The 7,308-nt window shown below is 39.0% G+C and overlaps 1 long non-coding RNA gene across 1 annotated transcript; it reads right to left on the bottom strand.

The window, feature by feature from the left end:
• Positions 1-4,303: 4,303 nt before the first annotated feature.
• On the bottom strand, positions 4,304-6,409 carry LOC124299071 (uncharacterized). The gene is made up of 4 exons (XR_006906939.1): positions 6,040-6,409; positions 5,028-5,166; positions 4,615-4,860; positions 4,304-4,518 (listed from the first exon to the last, which is right to left on the bottom strand). It is a non-coding gene; the product is annotated as an uncharacterized LOC124299071 (long non-coding RNA).
• Between the last annotated feature and the right edge of the window lie 899 nt (positions 6,410-7,308).

The raw sequence follows: 7,308 nt of genomic DNA, 5'->3' as shown, positions 1-7,308 counted from the left end.
ATCGCGATTACAGTAAATAATTACGCATTGCTAACTAACATTCGACGATCTTTAACCTAAGACGTCGTTGCTGGCGCTATTTGGGAAGAAGTGATCACGACAATCAAACATGATTGATACAAGTCACACGATCGCGGATCTGAAGTGATTGTTCCGTCGCAGTCGAAGCTTGGGGCTCGGCTCGTAAATAAATCAGCAGCGTCACGGTGAATCAGCTCGACAGCTGTGCGTTCATTCAGGTCCGGCGGCTTCGCGGCTTCCCATAGGAATGCAGGTACCACGGGGAATTGGAAGCGGCTCACGTAGGGTTTCCGAGGCGAAGGGCCTACAGTTATGCTAATGTTACGTCGAGGCGATATCTGCACTCGGCATACCTCCATCAATCAAGGGGCCTCTCCGCAGCATTCTGGGGATGCTGGCCTGCAAACAACATCTCGACTAGAGGCAAGAACTTCCGGCAAGGTTTCGGGCTTACCGAATTCCCGACAATCGACTCGGCGAAAAGGTGAACCGGAAGTTTTCGGGGAGGAAAGAGGAGGGCTGGGAGATGACGAGTCGAGGATCTCGAGAATCGCGGGCCGCTCTGTAAACTGTTTCCGAATCTTCAAACGCCCAACTTTTACGCCCGGATGGCGGCGAGAGCTGCCGAGCAGCTCGGTGTATCCGATTTTCTCCACGATCAAACGGCCCTCGATATATTCAACGCTCTATGTTCTGACAAATTGATTGCACGTGGCTCCGAGGCACGCTTTCGGTTCAAGGAAAAGGATTCTCGTATGCGAATTCTAAACTACATATGGAAAACAGATCGAGGGTTTTCAAACACAGGACTTTGTCGTATCGACGGCACAGAAAATTTGTATTTATCGAGTGATGTTGTACTTTTCGAGAATTAGTTCACCACGATATTTTCACTGCACACTGAGAAAAAAAGTTATTGGATTTAATTATAAATATTAATTGATCCAAATAATCCGTGCGTTTGTATAGTTCAGAGAGCACGTTTATTTAAAACGACAATTTATGTAGTTTTCAATTCAAACAAATCCGTACTTTGGACTAATAAAAAAATAGATTGAAGTAATTTAATACAATTTTGGACTGATTTTGTGAATGGAAAAGGACATTTATTCTCAGAAATGACAAAAGAAAGTGTCAATTTTTTTCTCAACACTGAAAATTTAACGTATGAAACTTTTTCATCTACAGATAGGAATAGCTTACTTAATTGAGCTTAATTTGCAGAGTGAATGGAATTTGAAAAACAATTTGCCCGGCGAAGTTGTACCAGTTTTTTAGCTGTCTATTACAATATTAATAATACATATCAAGTAATTTTTAAGATGAAAGTAAAACAAGAAAAAAATAAATTCAAATCAGGCATAAAGATTTGGTTCACACGAAATATGTCGTTTATTCTGTCATTTGACATTCGTATTTAAATAATCTGATTAAAATTACGTATGACAAAGCTAACATTACTGTTCATACAATAATCAGAATCATACATTGATCCACACATCCCTACAAATTCCACGAATTAATTTCCCTCTTCTTCAACTTCTATTTCGCTGTTTTAATAATATCGATTCTTTTACAAAATTATGACTTATCTTTCATTTTATGCTCATCACGTTGGCCCGTATCCGAGGTAATTCTTGTTACTTGTCGATGAATAATTTATGATTTGTTACTGTTACATTGTTCTTGATGAATAACGCTCTTTTTACTTTTCGTCGTCAATTAAAATAATATAAAATTCGAAATATAAACTTGTACATTTGAATAATCAAAGTATCACGATTGAAATGGGAATGTTATGTTTGACTGCTACGCAATCTCGTCAAGTACGTGTGTTTAATTTCGCGTCTTTCGGTTGAGTGAAATTTCGCTTCTCTCCCTTGGGCGGATTTCTCTTTTTTACATTTATTTTTCTCATGTCGTTAATTCGGAATGTACGTCAAATTTAGCGTGGTTAACATTCAAGCCTCACTGGGTATACTTTTTCTACCACATATCTTGTACCTACATACCAGCAGAATATTACTGATATGATCTGATAATTGATTGACATATTCTACACAAGGTTAAATGAATTTGAAATTGTACCAGAGAATTATTTTGGTTGCACGATGTTGTTCGAGATTGTTCAAATCTTTTAAAAGCTTTGCCAAAGCATTAATTTTGAATATATTTACCCTCTCGAAATAATAATTGTGTAATCACGATCTCGTCGCGGGGGAAACAGAGAGAATCTTTTCAGTTCCGTATGGGCAGGAAGAATGTATGACGCAATGAACGTCTCTCGAAACTCTAGAGAAGTTAAAAACTATAGAAAATTATATTTTCCTCTCTTAGAAATGATATAGTTATTGCAAGGTAGGTGAATGCATAATTGTTTACTGTAACAAATCTATCAACAGAACGAATTCCTTTTTCTGCAAGTACATTTTATGCACAGTTATTAAGTTCTCCTGTCAACAAATTTTGAGTAGGCACTTTTGAGTTCGGTCAGACACCTCAAAAGCTTGCGTGACTCAAAGTAACCTCATTTGAAAAAAAATAATTTTAACATTCGTTTATGCAGTATATATGTATACCTAAACGTAGAGCAAGAAGTACCGCAGTAAAAATGAAAATCTACAACTGAGGTAAGCGGTGCTCACGCGGGGTGAAGGGTGTTCACGAAATGCGCAAAGATTTCCTCCTGCAGCCGGATCCGGACGGAGGACCTTGTTTCCCGTTCACCGATCCGCGGACAGAGAAACATTATATCTCACAGAGTGCGTGGCGTGACCAAAGATACTTCATCTCCAACGATATATTTTTTATGTTTCTCGAATCATATTTTCTCAGGTCATACAAGCCTTGTCCCTCCCTGATTCTATCCGCGTTAAGGAGAGAGGAATCCATCTCGCGATTTCGGGCGTAATTACAGGTCGACTTCATTTTTTCACGTCGGATCGGAGTTCTGAGGGAGATCTATCTGGACAACTGCAGTGTGCAGTATGTAGGGTTGCCTACCACTTAGGGAAACATATGGATAAGAGTTATCGGTCGGTAATACTTTTCAAATCCTCAAAAGTGAGCTAGAATTGTCCGTATTACCAAGTTTTGTATTTGGTCAAGAAGTTGTTTCGTTGACTTATAACACATGTTTCAGTGATCGCATTTCGGAATCACGTTGAAGTAATTATACGGCTTGACTTGACTAAAGTGATTATGACTCGGCAGGTCTGTTTCAGCGATATTTGTTCCCGTCAGTGGTAGGCAGCCCAGCATACCGCGGTACTTACTCGGAGACAACCTGTATAGGAGTGGATCTAGTGCATCGGAGTCGAAGTGTCTCAAGGGATCTCGAATTCTGGGTCATTTTATGCTGTTCCCCCTGACGATTGATCGCGCAATGCAGGTGAAATAATTTATCAGCTTACCGGGCAGCCGTGTCGCTTCTTAATTCTTTCCACGTTAAAGAGCGAGGAAATCTACCTCACATGATTTCGGGCGTAATTACAGGTCACCTCGTTTTCCCCTGGGATCGGAGTTGCGGGGGAAATCTACCGGGCAAAATGCAGCGAGGCATATGTGGGAACCGAACGAGTGCAGCGTGATCGAAGTGTCCCAAGGGATCTTGAATTCTGGGTCATTTTATGCTGTTCCCCTTGACGGGCGAGCGCGCAATGCAGGTGAAATAATTTATCAGTTTATCCGGCATGACTGCATCGACAGCGCTCGTGTCAGCACTATTCAACGGGATAAGGTCCAGCCAAGATCTGATTCTCACATCACGACGCGAATTCGATCTCTTGCCATATTTTCCTGCCGTTGGCTTTTATGCTGTGTCGTTGCTTTAGAAAATCTTTGCGGGACATCGTAGTGTACAAGCATGAATCACTTTTCAAGCACCGTCGTGGAAATTTTTTTTTAATATATTGTCTTCCTCAATTACGACCAATAATGTCTGATTTTACTCTGTATTCTACGCAGTTGGATACAATATTTTTGACTAATTGCAGGCCTGAATTCACGTCGGATTAGAACGAGTCACGAGTGGCCAGATCTGATCATCTGATATAATGTTAGACCAAATTCAATATACAATAACAGAGTTCAGGATCAAATACAAACATGTCTCAACAAATTTACACAGGTGTAATCTTAAATCTAACTATAAATAATTCGAACTCACATAAAGAAAGTATATGTATAAGGAAAATGCCAAATCTTTCGTTTCATCGAGCAATTTAAACACAACTGCATTGAACAAAGTTTCATTTATCTATGTCCAAATTACGTACGAAATTAGACATTGACATATTAAAAATAATTGGAGCCTGTAAGATCTCAATAATTAGAACTTGTGACATAAAGATGAATTTTGCATCCTATTGTATCTGCACTGACTCCAACATAATATCCCATAATATACAATACAGTTAATTTTTCCGATGGTACTTCTTTGGTGGACAACGGCGACTAAGGTTGATTCCAAAACCTGGAGTAATCGGTAAAGATCGACTGAAAAATGTGGAGAATGGCAGGAAAATGATTTTTGTGGTCGTTTGTTGAGTCCCTTTTATTTTTCTGAGCAGACACTTTTTCTTACTGGAATACCTCTGCCTCGAGGTGGGGACTCGGACAGGAGATATCATTCAGCCAATTTTCCCAAATTTTACGGCGGATAATAACGACGGGAAGTCCTTTTTTCTTCGACCCTTTATCTTGGATCAGCGAGGCATCCGATAGTTGCCTAAAGCGAAAATTCATTCCTGCAATACCACCGGAATGCGAATGGCTATGACTTCCTGTCAGACGTTTGGGCTGATTCATGCGTGAAATAAAACCGCGTAAGTGCCCACACTATATAATAGAGCAGATATTAAATCGGTTAGCTTCGCAGCCGATATCGAGGACCTCTTTTCTACTTGGAAGAGTATTTTTTATCGAAAATTTAGTCTGAAGAGATCGAACTGCGTGATTACGATTCAATCTTGAAGCTGAAAAAACGGTTAATGTTCAAAGCTTACTTGTCTTTCTTCTGCGATTGGTAGTTCTAAAAACAAACTCTGTCGGAGGTTTCCTGATTAAACTTGTAAATCTTTTCAATTAAGACACGTATGATTGTATTAGAAAAATCATTACATGTTTGTCATCGATGTACAATAACTGAAACAAAAGTTCAAGCTGAATGAAAATGAACAAAATTTCAATGCCAAAACAGTTTTCAAATTATTCGCGCACATGTGTACAATATACATACATGTATGGATTACGATTTTACAATAATTTTCGACCGATTTTGTTAGTATTTATTTCCTACCCAATCAATCTGGATAGTATAAAGATCAGGTCACTTCTGGAAGCTTCTGCTACAAAACAATGCAAGGTTAATCAAAATCAGAGCAGTCACTTTCACGCCAGCTCGGAACAAAACTTACGTTAAATAATCACTTGAATATAGAAAATATGATGATATAAAAATGATTTGAACAATTCTTAGAATTCAAACAATACAAAAAATTCAGTTACTACTGCAGATGCGTTGATCCAAATAAATTTATGACAATCAAGTGATCCCAATTTCCACAATAGAAAAAAAAACTTCATTGTTAACGAAATGCAAACATTGTTTCTAATTTTTTCAGTTTTCAACGAAAGCACTTTACAGCTTTGTATATTATCTCAGTTTAGGCAGATGCAAAGAAAAATACTGAATATCAAATGCAATCTTTTCGAAAATATTATCTCTCATAAAAGACTCCTGCAGGATGCATGCAGCTTTGTATACATATCTGAGTTTCAGGCTACAACGAGTCTCCAGCGAATAGATCAACATATACTGGAACCCCATGGAAACGACGTAATAAAATTTCAAAGGACGTTACGTTCCCATACCCAGGATATTCTAACTTTGAGGTTTTAAAGGATCTGGAGCCTCTGGCCCTCCACCCGGCTCATAGCTCAAGGGAATGCGTGTGTCTGCGTAGAGCTGCGGGTAAAGTTATAACATTGCCTTAAAAGCATCTATAATCTACCTACGCTAGTCGGCTATCTTCATATCGGCAATAATGATCCACCTGCTCTGTTCGCAATTCAGTCATTTCCAGAACCCCATAGTTCAGTCCCATAACTGTAAAAGAGGAAAGAAGAGAATCCCACGCAATGGTGCGAGGTGGAAGAGAAAGAGTGAATCGGTTATTCAGGGCTGTAATTGCCTAAGAACGCACATTCGATTCACCGGCTGCTTTCAGAAATAACGTGTCTATGATAGTACATCATTGAATATTACATTCACCCATTGTTAAAAATAAAAGAATTCGGTTGGTTCGTAATTCCACTCTGCACATTCACTTCCATTAAAATCGATTGTCCCTGATCGTGATCCGATACATACAACTTCCAGAGTAATTAGTCGGTAATATGAAACAAAAAAGTTAAGTAAATGAAAAAATGTTAAAATAAAAAATATACAAGCTAAGTCAAGTATAATTTCATTACAGATGTTCCAGAAACGAATATGTACGTATATTTATTGTTGAAGAATAGACGTGAAAGTTTCGGTATTCTCAAGCTCGTGACTAAATTTGCATACTTGTTTCTTCAGCATGGGAAACTCATGCTCATTATACATTGATGACATGATTACGACATACGACATATTGATCTTCGTCGGTTTTAATTCAATCTCCTTCATTCCTGAGACATTTTTTGATCAGCGTTGGTGTCGGTGTTCACACACCGGTTTTTGTGACTATCCCAGACTGGTCGTGAGAAGAACCTTTCCTCTTTGGTTCCTGCGCATCCGCGCACCACTTAGTCTCACCTGGAAATAACGAAAATTCGCGTGGGAAATGCGTCGTGCAATCGATTAACGGCACAGGTAAACAGCTCTCTAAATCCATCTATCCATCTGAAGTTTCCTCGGTCTGGAAATCTTTCCAACCATTTTCTTAAATCACGAAACTGCACTGCTCGACGATCCAGGATCACCATAAATCTCCAGATTGTGTACCTTCTTTCCCGTCATCGAACGACCCCTCGAGGCTTCGGACGTGACGTGTTATAGCCGCTGCGCCACTAGTATATTCTTGACCAATGCCCTTCCGCAATGTGAAAAGACATCAGCCAATATGAGAAGTGTTTTTGATTTGGAAGTCTCACAGCATGATCTGATGATCGATGAATGAAACATATCTCATCTAATTTGTAGTTTTTCCAAGTTTTCATCGCGTGACATCTTCCGATCATGGATGTAATGCATCATAATGAGTGACATTCATGCAAAACAATATCATGTGTCATTGTATT

This window comes from Neodiprion virginianus, chromosome 2 (genome assembly GCF_021901495.1).
Source record: "Neodiprion virginianus isolate iyNeoVirg1 chromosome 2, iyNeoVirg1.1, whole genome shotgun sequence".
NCBI classification, from domain to species: domain Eukaryota; kingdom Metazoa; phylum Arthropoda; class Insecta; order Hymenoptera; family Diprionidae; genus Neodiprion; species Neodiprion virginianus.
The sequence above is the reverse complement of the archived record's forward strand: the minus strand, read 5'-3'. Positions and strand labels throughout refer to the sequence as shown.